Genomic DNA, 13,810 nt, shown 5'->3' on the forward strand with positions numbered 1-13,810 from the left:
GTACACTGGTTGATAAAGAGATAGTAGTATACTCGTAACAACTAGTATGACACTATGACGGTATAAAGAATGAAAAAAAAACCACGGTTAGGTGGTATATATTATAATAATAATACAATTATGGATGGACGGACTGCCTGCCGACTGCCGACACAGAGGTAGCCACAGCCGTGAACTACCGCACTGTACACTGGTTGATAAAGAGATAGTAGTATACTCGTAACAACTAGTATGACACTATGACGACGGTATAAAGAAAGAAAAAAAAATACCACGGTTAGGTGGTATATATTGTAATACAATTATGGATGGACGGACTGCCTGCCGAGTTCCGACTGCCGACACAGAGGTAGCCACAGCCGTGAACTACCGCACTGTACTGTGTCTGCTGCTAATATAGACTGGTTGATAAAGAGATAGTATACAATACATACAACAATATACTACTATACTGGTGGTCAGGCACTGGTCACCACTAGTCACACTGGCAGTGGCACTCCTGCAGCAAAAGTGTGCACTGTTTAATTTTAAATTAATATAATATTATGTACTCCTGGGGGCTCCTGCTATAACAACCTGCAGTGCTCCCCAGTCTCCCCCACAATTATTATAAGCTTTGCCTTTTATACATTGATGTGCAGCACACTGGGCTGAGCTGAGTGCACACAGACTGAGTCACACTGTGTGACTGGCTGCTGCTGTGTATCGTTTTTTTTCAGGCAGAGAACGGATATAGCAGAGAACGGATATATTATATTAAAATAAATAAAAGTTAACTAACAACAACTGCACTGGTCACTGTGGTAAACTCTGTCTGACTCTGCACAATCTCTCTCTCTCTTCTAATCTAATTTCTAATGGAGAGGACGCCAGCCACGTCCTCTCCCTATCAATCTCAATGCACGTGTGAAAATGGCGGCGACGCGCGGCTCCTTATATAGAATCCGAGTCTCGCGAGAATCCGACAGCGTCATGATGACGTTCGGGCGCGCTCGGGTTAACCGAGCAAGGCGGGAGGATCCGAGTCTGCTCGGACCCGTGAAAAAAAACATGAAGTTCGTGCGGGTTCGGTTTCAGAGAAACCGAACCCGCTCATCTCTAGTATTTATATGTGACTATATTACAATAGCTCCACGGAGCTTAAGAAGGCACCTCAGCAAGCATTATATTATCCAGAAGGGAGTGCCGGACAACTGGAATATATGTATATAAATATATATATAAACCTCTGACTATCTAGCAACCCATGCCCACCCACTAACAGTATTATTATTATTACCTTTTATTTATAAGGCACCATAAGGGTTCCTCAGCACCTAACAAAGTATATAAACAAATGAGCATAACAAGAAAACAGCAACTTACAGTACAAAACAAAGCATGCCACGTACTGTACATGGTATATAAACATTGTTGCGTCAGCGGTCTTAACACTAAAGTAAAAAGCAGGGTATGGGAAGCCAAGAGTGGGGTGCCATTGTAGGGAGTATGGAGCAGATGATAGTATAAGTAGGAGAAGGAAAAGCATATGAGGGGGGAGGGCCCTGCTCGTGAGAGCTTACATTCTACAGAGGAGAAGCAGACAATACTCTTTATATATAATCTCTCCTCCATATCCTCTACCAGTGTTCTGATTATGTATCTCCATTTATGTGTCCTCTCTGCGGCTGGAGTGCTTCCCTTCTTCCCTCCACGCAGTGGCCTGGCGACAGCTCTGAACCTCTGTTATGATAACCTAGCCTAGTGTATCAGTACTGCATCACTGTGCATGATGTAGCAGCGAAGCCCCATCCCCACACAGTATCTCCGGAATCTCCCAAACTAACTGGTAACCCAAAGGGTATTGGTAATCACTTTTCCAGTGCACTACTCGGTAAAAAAAAAAAATCTGCACCATCAACTCTTAGGCGAGATTATATCGGTTGATATTGGGAGGAAAAAAAGTCACAGGTTGGGGGGGGGGGAACAGACAAATAAGAGAGATGGGACAAGAGCAGTAGCAATAGATGAAAACAAGTAAAAAAATGAGAGCAAAGGAAAGGGAGGGAGTGGAGAGACCCAGATAAGGAAAAGGAAAAAGAGACATCAATAAATGGGGAAAAGGGGGCCAGACATGGAAAAGGTGTGGTGTACACAGAAAGATGGGGGGCCACAACACCAGCTGCAAGACAATTATTTACATGTGTTGCTGCACACACCCTCATATAACTGTAAATTTATTGCTAGATTAAAGCCATCCACAACAAAAACAAATTTGACAAGAAAACCTGGAGTATATCATTGACTAAGGTGCACAATCCCGATCAGACAGGTGGTAACATGTTCCAGCAAGTATACGATATACCGTACCTCATTAGATGTCCCTGTGGCAGCCTCTATGTTGGTAAGTCCATCCGACCATTTAAGGAGAGGATGGTTCAATATAGACGGATTGCACCTGAATGAGGAAGGAGCTGCGGTGCTGGGGGGGGTAGGATGGTTAGTAGGTTGGAGGAGCTTTTAAACTAGGAGCCTGGGGGGAGGGTTTAACTAGAAACTATGGGTCATGCAGCGAGTACAGTAGGGATGGTGGTAGTGAGATAAAAGGGGGTGGAGAAGGGGGGAGGGAAAGTGCAGCCGGTAAGGGTATTTACATGGGTTCTAATAAGGGTGTTAAGAAAGGTATTGCTAAAGCATTAAATAATAACAATTATGTGTCATCATTACAGCCTATAGAAAATGTACGGGACTTAAGGGAAAATACTTTTGTCAGGGCGGTGAATTTAGACGGGAGCATTGGGGTGACCAAAGAGATAAGTAAGGTGGGCAATACTAAGTACGGTGGGGTTGGAGAAGGACAGTCTGTATCAGTAACTCTACGGATGGACTAGTTAACCAGGATAGGAAATCTTTAGGAAAACAAACAAATAGAGGAATTGATAAACTAAAATGTATGCTTGCAAACGCAAGAAGTCTAGCAGGTAAAATGGGGGAATTGGAATTGTTAGCATCCAAGGCTGAGTATGACATTATAGGTATTAGGGAAACATGGTGAGACGACTCTCACGACTGGGTTGCTAACTTGGAGGGATATTCTCTTTTCAGGAGGGACAGGACTAACAAAAGAGGAGGAGGTGTATGTCTTTATGTTAAACCATCACTTAAACCATACCCAAAGGAGGTTATCTATGAGGAGACTGGCGATAATGTGGAGTCACTATGGGTTGAAATCTCAAGTTGGGAAATGAGGCAGAAAAAATTAGCCATAGGCACGTACTACAAACAGACAGATATTAGCATACATGAGGAAGAACAACTATTGCAGCAAATCAAAACGGCTGCGGGATTGGGGGACATCCTTGTGATTGGGGATTTTAATTACCCGGATATAAACTGGAGTAACGATTCATATGCTAAAGCGAGGACAGCAGGTTCTTAAATATGTTTAAGGATCACTACTTGTTTCAATTAGTCGAGGACCCAACTAGGGGTAAAACTACCCTGGATCTAGTAATTACTAATAATGTGGACATTATATCAAACACTAAAGTTGGGAAGACTTTGGGTAACAGTGATCACTATATGATCACATTCAACATCAGTTTCAGGAAACATAGCTAGAGGGGTTCCACCAAAACTTTTAACTTTAGGAAGGCTAATTTCAGTATGCTTAGATGTGCACTTAACGACATAGAGTGGGAGGTTCTGTTTAATAACAAGAACACTTTGGAAATGTGGGATGTTTTAAAAGGGTTGCTGGATAGCAATATTCATAACTTTATTCCCATGGGCAGTAAACGCTAGAGTATTAAACTCAAACCGATGTGGCTTAACAAGAAGGTTAAGGCAGAAATGGATAAAAAAAAAAAAAAAAGCGGGCTTTCAAAGCATTTAAATCTAATGGAAAGGAGGAGTCTTTAAAAGTATTACAAGGAGTGTAATAAGAATTGCAAACAACCAATAAGTGCAGCTAAAATGGAAAATGATAAGCAAATCGCTATAGAGAGTAAAACCAATCCTAAAAAGTTTTTTAAATACATAAACGGTAAAAGGTTAAAAAAGCAGAAAATATGTCCATTAAAAGATGAATTAGGAGAATTGATAAATGATGACGAAATAAAAGTGGAAATACTGAACAAATTATTTTCATCAGTATTCACCAGTGAAGAACTGATGGTGGGAGTAGAGCATAACAATTGTGACAGTAATGATTCATGGTTAGATACTTGTTTAAGCGAAGCAGTAGTCCTGGAGAGACTAAGCAAAATTAAGATTAATAAATCACCTGGTTCTGATGGACTTCACCCGAGGGTTCTTATAGAGCTTAGTTCACAACTAGAACGACCCCTATACTTGATTTTCAATAGTTCAATTAGATCAGGCATGGTACCGAAGAACTGGCGTATAGCTGAGGTAGTGCCATTTAAAAAGGGATCCAAAAATCTTATGGGAAACTACAGACCAGTTAATTTAACATCTATAGTGGGGAAAATATTGGAAGGAATTCTAAGGGACAGCATACAGGAGTATCTACAGTCCGCTAGGATTATTAGCAAAAACCAGCATGGGTTTGTGAGGGACAGGTCATGTCAGACTAACTTAATTAGCTTCTACGAGGAAGTGAGCAATAATCTTGATCAAGGAAAAGCAGTGGATGTGGTCTTCCTAGATTTTGCAAAAGCCTTCGATACAGTTCCTCACAGGAGACTGATGACCAAATTAAAGGAGCATGGCCTAGGAAAAACTATTTGCACATGGATAAGCAGATGGTTGGATAACAGGGTACTGCGAGTAGTGGTCAACGGGAAGCCCTCAACCTGGTCCCCAGTAGTCAGCGGAATACCACAAGGGTCCGTACTCGGACCACTACTGTTCAACATATTTATCAATGACCTAGAAATAGGCCTGGAAAGCACAGTGTCAATCTTTGCAGATGATACTAAACTGTGTAAGGTAATTAATTCAGAATTGGATGTGGAGTCCTTGCAAAATTATCTATCTAAACTTGAACTCTGGGCGTCTAAATGGAAAATGAGGTTCAATACAGACAAATGCAAGGTTATGCATTTTGGGACTAAAAACAAACTTGCATCCTACATATTAAATGGGGAACGCATAGGGGAAACACAGTTGGAAAAAGATTTGGGGGTATTCATTGATAATAGGCTTAATAACTATACACAATGTCAAAACGCAGTAAAGAAGGCAAGTAAGGTGCTAATGTGCATAAAAAGGGGAATTGAGACAAGGGACTCGGATGTAATCATACCGCTGTATAAGGCATTGGTACGTCCACACCTGGAATATTGTGTTCAGTTTTGGGCACCATTGTATAAAAAACAAACAAAAAACATCAACTCGAAAGGGTTCAAAGGCGAGCTACTAAATTGATTAAAGGCCTAGAAGGACTGGACTATAAGGAAAGATTTACTAGGTTGAATATGTATACACAAGAAAAGAGGCGCCTTAGAGGAGATATTATTAATATATTCAAATATGTAAAGGGACATCACAAAGAGTTATCAGAGGAATTATTTATTAAAAGAACACAGTTTAGGACACGTGGGCACTCACTGCGACTGGAAGAGACAAAGTTCCGAACGCAACGGAGGAAAGGGTTCTTCACTGTTAGGGCAATCAGGATGTGGAATTCCCTGCCAGGGAAGGTGGCAATGGCAGACTCTGTAATTGGATTTAAAAAAGGAATGGGTAAATTTCTGAATGAAAAAGCTATCCAAGGTTATAATACTTAAAATATCAACGTGGTTAATCCGGGGGTAACACGAGTTATAGTAGCTAACTAGTCATAAAACATTATTCAGCAAGTATGTAGAATCACCACAACGTTGAACACGATGGGCAATTTGCCTCTATTCAACCTCAAATACTATGTTACTATGTGAGTTGATAGATCAGCCTGTGGCAAGGCATTTTAAACAATGCAGGCACAAATTGGCCCAGCTACGCTATGGTTGACCGGGTACATGAGTGTAAGAGGGGTGGAGAGCGGGACAAGAAGTTATTACAGAAATAATCTAGGTGGATATTGGAGTTAAATAGAGTGCAGCCTTTTGGATTTAATGAATATTTGTCATATAATTGTTTTTTATAATTAGACGTATACAAATGTCTTGATGTGTATTATTAATCGATTTCGTTGCTTAAGTTTAACAAGCTGTATAGCTAGGGTGTACAGCCGTTCTCTGTGTTGCTTAGTTGCCTTGATGGGGAGCAGTGGATTTCTAGATTGTGGTTTGCATTTGGAAACCTCCATCTCCCACTCTGTGGAACACTGGCAAGTGCGGGAGTCTGGGCGTGTGGTAGAAGAACCTAGCAACGACCCTGGGCATTAATGTAAAATTGGTCTTTTTATACACTGGATACTATGGGGTATATTTACTAAAATTCGTATTAGTACCGATTTGGAGGGAGATTCATCACGAATGACATTGAATGTGTGTATTTGCAACTTTTTGAAAATTTTACGCCTCATTTACTAAGCTGTCGTATTTGTATTTTTCGTGTTTTCCGATGTCGATGTCATTCGTGGTTTTGTAAGGTAGAATGCGGCCGATTTAGTGATTTTGCGGCCGTGTTATGAGGTTTTTTTACGACTGCGTCACATTTTGGTTACGGCAGTGTTTGTCCGTTCACGGACGTGTTTTTTTCCTAAGTTTCGTTTTTGTCACTCGTCCATGATTGGTTTGATTCGTGATGGAGGAGTGTCTGTGCACATTACTATAAAAACGCCCCAAACCGTCCGAACCTCGTGGGTTTAGCTAGTGGAGAGGTGAGAGGAAGGTGTGTTAGGAGTTGGTGAGTTGTTTGGAGTTTTTGGCGGTTTTGAGGAGGTTCTTTGTGATTGTTGAGTGCTGTACTGTGTGTGTAAGTAGTCGTCATACTTGTTGTGTAGTTATTTAAAAGTCTGTCTAGTTTTTTGTCATTGTTTTTTATTTCACGTCTATTGTCATTGTTTGTGAGTGAGTGAGTGAGTGAGTGAGTGAGTGTGTGTTTGGTGTGTGGTGTGTAGTGGTAGTGGAGGAGTGTGTTTACTGTTTTTTTTCCTCAGTGTTATTTGTTGTTTGTCCTGATTATGTCCCAGTCAGAGGTGAGTGTGGAGGAGGTGAGTGAGAGGGAGGAGGTGAGTGAGAGGGAGGAGGTGAGTGAGGTGGAGGAGGTGAGTGAGAGGGAGGAGGTGAGTGAGGTGGAGGAGGTTAGTGAGGTGGAGGAGGTTAGTGAGGAGGAGGGGGAGGTTGTTGCTGTGGCCTCCAGTGATAGTGATGGTGTTGTGGCTCCGCAGCCACGCACCACTACAAAGACTGGCCGCAATGTAATATTCAGCTACGCTGAAAATATGGCTTTGGTGCGGAAGCTGATGAGGTATCATCGGCAGCTGTTTGGCCATGATGCTGCAAAGGTGTCGTCACGCAGGAAGAGTGTTCTGTGGGGGAAGGTCGTTGCGGCTGTTAATAGTGAGGGTGTGGTGAGGCGGACCGAGGACACGTGTCGTAAGCGTTCCTACGATATAAAGCGCCGTGTCAAGGCGAAGATGGCCAAGGAGGCTAAATCAGCCCGCCAAACCGGGGGTGGACACCCCTTCCGTGCATCTTACCGTGATTGGGAGGAGCCTGTGCGTGCACTCATTCCGCCAGAAGTGGTTGGTGCCACTTATGTCCGGGATTCGGATCGGCCAAGGCAGGATGGTGAGTTATTTTTTTTTTTAATAAAAATTTAAACATCTGTGCTTTGTCCTTAGTTGTCTGAAATTTCTTCAAGCTAATTGTGGTTGTCAGTTTGTTCATTATTCTAATGTGTTGGTGATGTAGTGCAGGCCTGGCCAACCTGTGGCTCTCCAGCTGTTGTAAAACTACAAGTCTCATCATGCCTTGCCACAGTTTTGCTATTAGGGAATGCTAAAACTGTGGCAGGGCATGCTGGGATGTGTAGTTTCACTACATCTGGAGAGCCACAGGTTGGCCAGGCCTGATGTAGTGTTATTCTCAATTATGTATTTTTTTAACCTTTGTATAGTTGATTTTTTGTGGTTGCCTTGTCCTTTTTCTGGTGTTTTATGCCAAAAGTAAATGTTTGTAGGTGTATTTTAAAGAAGTATGATGAAAAAAAAAAAAAAAAATATATATATATATATATATATATATATATATTTTTTTTTTTTTTTTGTAATACATTTCATAGCATTTATGTTTATTGTGTGTTGTTCTGGGTTGTCCTTTGTGTGCTTCATGTGTTTTTTCATGCATATTTGGTTGTGATGTTTCCAAGTTTTCGCAGATATTTGTGGCTAGTGTTTTATTGTTAGCATCAAAAATTGGGACCTTAGCGTGCAATATTGTGGTTGTGTCAAGCTACGACGTTTTGGTTTTAAGTAGTAAATTTTTTTTAATTACTTGCGTTTGTGTATGGATTATTTTGCAATTTTTTTTCTAATTTAAATGATACACACCCAATGAAGTCAGGCAGAAAAGCATAAGCATTGTTTAGTTTACTTCTCATCAGATACCACATATGTTTCCATCACAATAAGGAATTTGCATAAACATATCAACAAAATAGTATGTTCATAAGTGCATTCTTCATATTTCTACAGTACGCAAGAGAAGCAGCACAGCCAGGCCACATCTAACACTGCCAAGAGATGCAGTTGGTGCCAATGCAGGTAAGATTTTACTGCAAACACATATTCTCAAAAAACACAAAGAAACACAAAATGTTAATGTTTATCTTATCACATAGGTTCTTCTTCGGCAAATCCCCCTCCACTAAGGCGCCCATCACAGGGCTCGGTAACTGTGGCTACGAGGCCACCCAAGAGACGCCGTCTTGAGGCACAAGCTCCAGCACCAGCATCACCACCCCAACGGCGCATCTCCGCAGTGTCGGCCCTGCCACCACTAGCTCTATTGGCCAGCCCACAAAGTGAGGATCCACAATACCCTCAGTTGTCTGGTGAGTAAACATAACAATTACGTGTAAATAAGTTAAAAAACAGTGGGGTAGATTTATTAACCTGGAGAAGGCATAAGGAAGTGAAAAAACACTGATATGTGCAAGGTGATAAAGGCAGCAGTACAAAATAAACACAAATGTTAATTTACATATTGGAGCTGTTTGCCTTGTGCCTTTATCACCTTGCACATATCACTGGTTTTTCACTTCCTTATGCCTTCTCCAGGTTTATACATCTGCACCACTGTTAGTGCAGAGCAAAAAATATTACACAAATGACCAGTCATCCTTGCAATAATCAACAACAACAAGCACATGGTGTTAAGGTATTTTTAGATGGTTAATTGTCAGATGTGATGTTGGCCATATCAACACATTTGTTTGACATAAATTTTTGCGAAAAAAACCGACATAAATGTTAAGTCTCATCCAATTGTTTGGCATGGCCAACATCACCAGTTCTAAACATAGGGCACCTTAATACTTTTTCACCCATTGTTAATGCGTACATTTTAGACCACTATATTTGTTAACGTTTTGGGCAGACCACTGATTGCCTTGAACAATGTATGAGTGTATTGGTCAACACATTTATTGTATTGTGTGTGTTGTTCCAAAGGAAGCTTCATACCCAATATGTAAATGTAGTAATTTGTATTTGTTAGAGTTCTTCGTGTTTAAACATTAATTATGGCTCAGAATCCAACTATTCACACAAACTTTAAACAAATGAGTAGTGAACGTTAGAAGCCACATATTTTTAAAAAAAGGTGAACAACATAGTTAAGTTGAGGCCACAATCTATTTAGCAATTACAACATTAATATTAAGAAGTAATGCATGTTGACGTAAAGCTATAGTAAGACCAATGCTACATATTTACTAAATAGTGGCTGTCTTCATCCCCATACAGACCCACCCATCATCACCGAGGATGCCCAGCAGGAACGTGACCAGGAGACCTTCACACTCCACCTGCAGGCCATCGATCCGACCCAGCCAACCACACCGCAGGACATACCCCAACCACCCCAAACATCACACAGCCCCCAATTGACCACAACACAAGTGGACACACAAATGAGCCCTGAGTTTTGGACCCGTTGGTCCACACAACAGGCGCAATACTGCGCAAGCCTCAACACCCACAGCCAATACCTGTCAAGTCTGCCCCATCATCTGCCTAGACTGAGTCGCAACTCAGGCAGACTTATAGTGCAGGTGGGCAGAATCGCAAACTCCATGGAGCAGATGAGGGCAGACAACAGCCAAATGCAATCAAACCTCCAACGCATCTTGGATGAACAACAGCGGCAGCAACAATCACTCATCCAGATCATCCAACATAACCAAATGATGAATGAGAAGCTATCACGAATTATAGCAAACAACACTGCCGCTAATACGCAGCTCACAGCAAGCTTGAACAATCTAAGTCAAAGCCTAAGTGTGTTGGCATCACACCATGTACCTTCGAGCTCGGGGACAACAACACCAAGCCACACCCCAGTTCAATCCCCAGGTTGACGCTCAAGTCGAACCCGCACCAACGAGCCGGCACAATCCACGGCACCCAGCACACACACAAAAAAACAAATAATAATGCGTGCACAGAATATGGTGACCAGTAAAATGTTTTTTGTTTTTTTTTGTTCATAAATTCGTGTGTTAAAAAAAATAAATTGTTAACACGGAATATGTGTATTGTTTAATTCGCTCCACAAACCACCTCCACATTAGTGTCTTGGGCCAGATGTGTATTGGTATAAATATATTGCCTGCCCCTAGGTGTCCTCAGCTCAACGTGTGTCTAATCTATGGCACCCAGCACATTGGCCATGGCCGCAAGATCACATAAAGCTACCCTGACTGCATGCCACTGCGACTCCAGGGTAGGGAAGCAGAGAGAGGCATCTATGTGGCCATCCAAGACATCCAAAACCTGAGTGGACATTCCAAAATTAAAGGTGAGTGTCATGACCTGTAATCAATACAATACTGCGTTCTATTACATTACAGAAGCACCACTTAGACATAGACGTGTATGTATGTTGTAACTCACCTGAATTCAATATTTCTAAAAGGTGGCCTGTGAGATACTAATGACATCGCTAGTCACAGGCTGGAAGCTGCCAGTAGCCATAAAGTGCAACACAGCCAGGAGTTTGTGCAGGCCTGAGACAGAGCGAGAGCGTGCTGTCTCAGGGTCTAGGTTCAGTTTGACAAGGTCATACAGAGGGAAAATGTTATTTACATTTAGTCGGAGCATCTGTATAACATGTTCATCAGCAAATTTGTTATGGTTTAAACGCCCACTAAAACAACAAGCCATGGCCAGCCTACGCGGAACATGTACAACCTGCTGACCATGTTGATTTTCCTGGCCTGGGTTTATTGTAGCCTCATGGAGCAGTGTCAGGTATCCCCCAGCAAACAAGACAGCAGTACTACACACAGTAGCAGCCATTTCAGATTGAGAGCGGTGAAAAATGTGTTGGGGCCCCTTTTAAAGGTCCAAAAAGTCAGGTGTGACTAATGTAGAATTGGCAACACATGTAAACACGCTTCTCAAAAGCATGTCTACTTTTTTTTAGGCTTTTTGTACGATTAGTATTTTTTCACGGCCTCACATGCATTTTCACGCAAGAGATTTCAAATACGAATGGTTAGTAAATGACCATGTTCAATACCTAAACAGCCGCGTTTGACCGATGGTGTATTCATTCGTATTTTTACTACACAGCCGTAATAAAAATACGAATGCCCTCATCACTGCCGTGATTTTAGTTTAGTAAATTACAGAGATGACACTTTGAAGAAAAAACACCATCTCGGCCAAAATCGGGAGCTTAGTAAATATACCCCTATGTGGTATACAGTATTAATATTTAAAACTATAAATGGTCTAGGGTATAAGCTGTATCAAACATATTTAAATGATATAAATAAGATAAGTGGACATGAAAATGTTAAGCATACTATAATAAATAAATACACAAACATAATAGAACCAGTACTGCATTTACTAAGCACACATTATCCCACCTCATGGTAAGGCTCCTGTCTCTTCTTCCTGTTAGATATTCTCTGGTCCGGTGCAATAATTGAGGATTAGATCCACACACACAGTTAACTTGGTAGAGGAAGCTACCACCATTGAGCATGTGGAGCAGCTCTGCTCTGTTCCTTAAACTGCATGATGTGGCAGCAGCTCAAGTCATTGTATTATACAGTAAATCCAGAAAGTATTCACAGTGCTTCACTTTTTCCACATTTTGTTATGTTACAGCCTTATTCCAAAATGGAATACATTAATTTTTCCCCCTCAAAATTCTACACACAATACCCCATAATGACAACGTGAAACATGTTTGAGATTTTTGCTAATTTATTAAAAATAAAAAACTAAGAAATCACATACACGTAAGTATTCACAGCCTTTTCCATAAAGCTCAAAATTTAGCTCAGGTGCATCCTATTTCCACTGATCATCCTTAAGATGTTCCTACAGCTTAATTGGAGTCCACCTGTGGTACATTCAGCTGATTGGACATGATTTGGAAAGGCACACACCTGTCTATATAAAGGTCCCACACTTGACAGTGCATGTCTGACCACAAACCAAGCATGAAGTCAAAGGAATTGTCTGTAGACCTCCGAGACAGGATTATCTTGAGGCACAAATCTTGGGAAGGGTACATAAAAAGATCTGCTGCTTTAAAGGTCCCAATGAGCACAGTGTCCTCCATCATCCATAAATGGAAGTAGTTCGGAACCACCAGGACTTCTCCTAGAGCTGGCCGGCCGCCTAAACTGAGCAATTGGGGGAGAAGGGCCCTAGTCAGGGAGGTGACCAAGAACCAGATTGTCACTGTGGAGAGAGGAGAACCTTCCAGAAGGACAACCATCTCTGCAGCAATCAACCAATCAAGCCCGTATGTTAGAGTGGCCAGACGGAAGCCACTCCTTAGTAAAAAGCACGTGGCAGCCCACCTGGAATTTGCCAAAATGCACCTGAAGGACTCTCAGACCATGAGAAATAAAATTATCTGGTCTGATGAGACAAAGATTGAACTCTTTGGCATGAATGCCAGGCGTCATGTTTGGAGGAAACCAGGCACCACTCATCACCAGGCCAATAACATCCCTACAGTGAAGCATTGTGGTGGCAGCATCATGCTGTGGGGTGTTTTTCAGCGGCAGGAACTGGGAGACTAGTCAGGATAGAGGGAAAGATGAATGCAGCAATGTACAGAGAGATCCTGGATGAAAACCTGCTCCAGTGCGCTCTTGACCTCAGACTGAGGTGACTGTTCATCTTTCAGCAGAACAATGACCCTAAGAACACAGGCAAGATATCAAAGGAGTGGCTTCAGGACAACTCTGTGAATGTCCTTGAGTGGCCCAGCCAGAGCCCAGACTTGAATCCGATGAAACATCTGTGAAGAGATCTGAAAATGGCTGTGCACCGACGCTTCCCACCTAACCTGATGAAGCTTGAGGTGCTGTAAAGAGGAATGGGCGAAACTGCCCAAAGATAGGTATGCCAAGCTTGTGGCATCATATTCAAAAAGACTTGAGGCTGCCAAAGGTGCATCAACAAAGTATTGAGCAAAGGCTGTGAATACTTATGTACATGTGATTTTAGTTCTTTTTATTTTTAATAAATTTACAAAAATCTCAAAAAAAACTTTTCACAATGTCATTATGGGGTACTGTGTGTAGAATTTTGAGGGAAAAAATACATTTATTCCATTTTGGAATCAGGCTGTAACATAACAAAATGTGGAAAAAGTGAAGCGCTGTGAATACTTTCTGGATGCACTGTATACCATTGTTATTGTTGTCAGAATTTGAGCCACTT

This window comes from Pseudophryne corroboree, chromosome 1, assembly GCF_028390025.1.
Source record: "Pseudophryne corroboree isolate aPseCor3 chromosome 1, aPseCor3.hap2, whole genome shotgun sequence".
Taxonomy (NCBI): Eukaryota; Metazoa; Chordata; class Amphibia; order Anura; family Myobatrachidae; genus Pseudophryne; species Pseudophryne corroboree.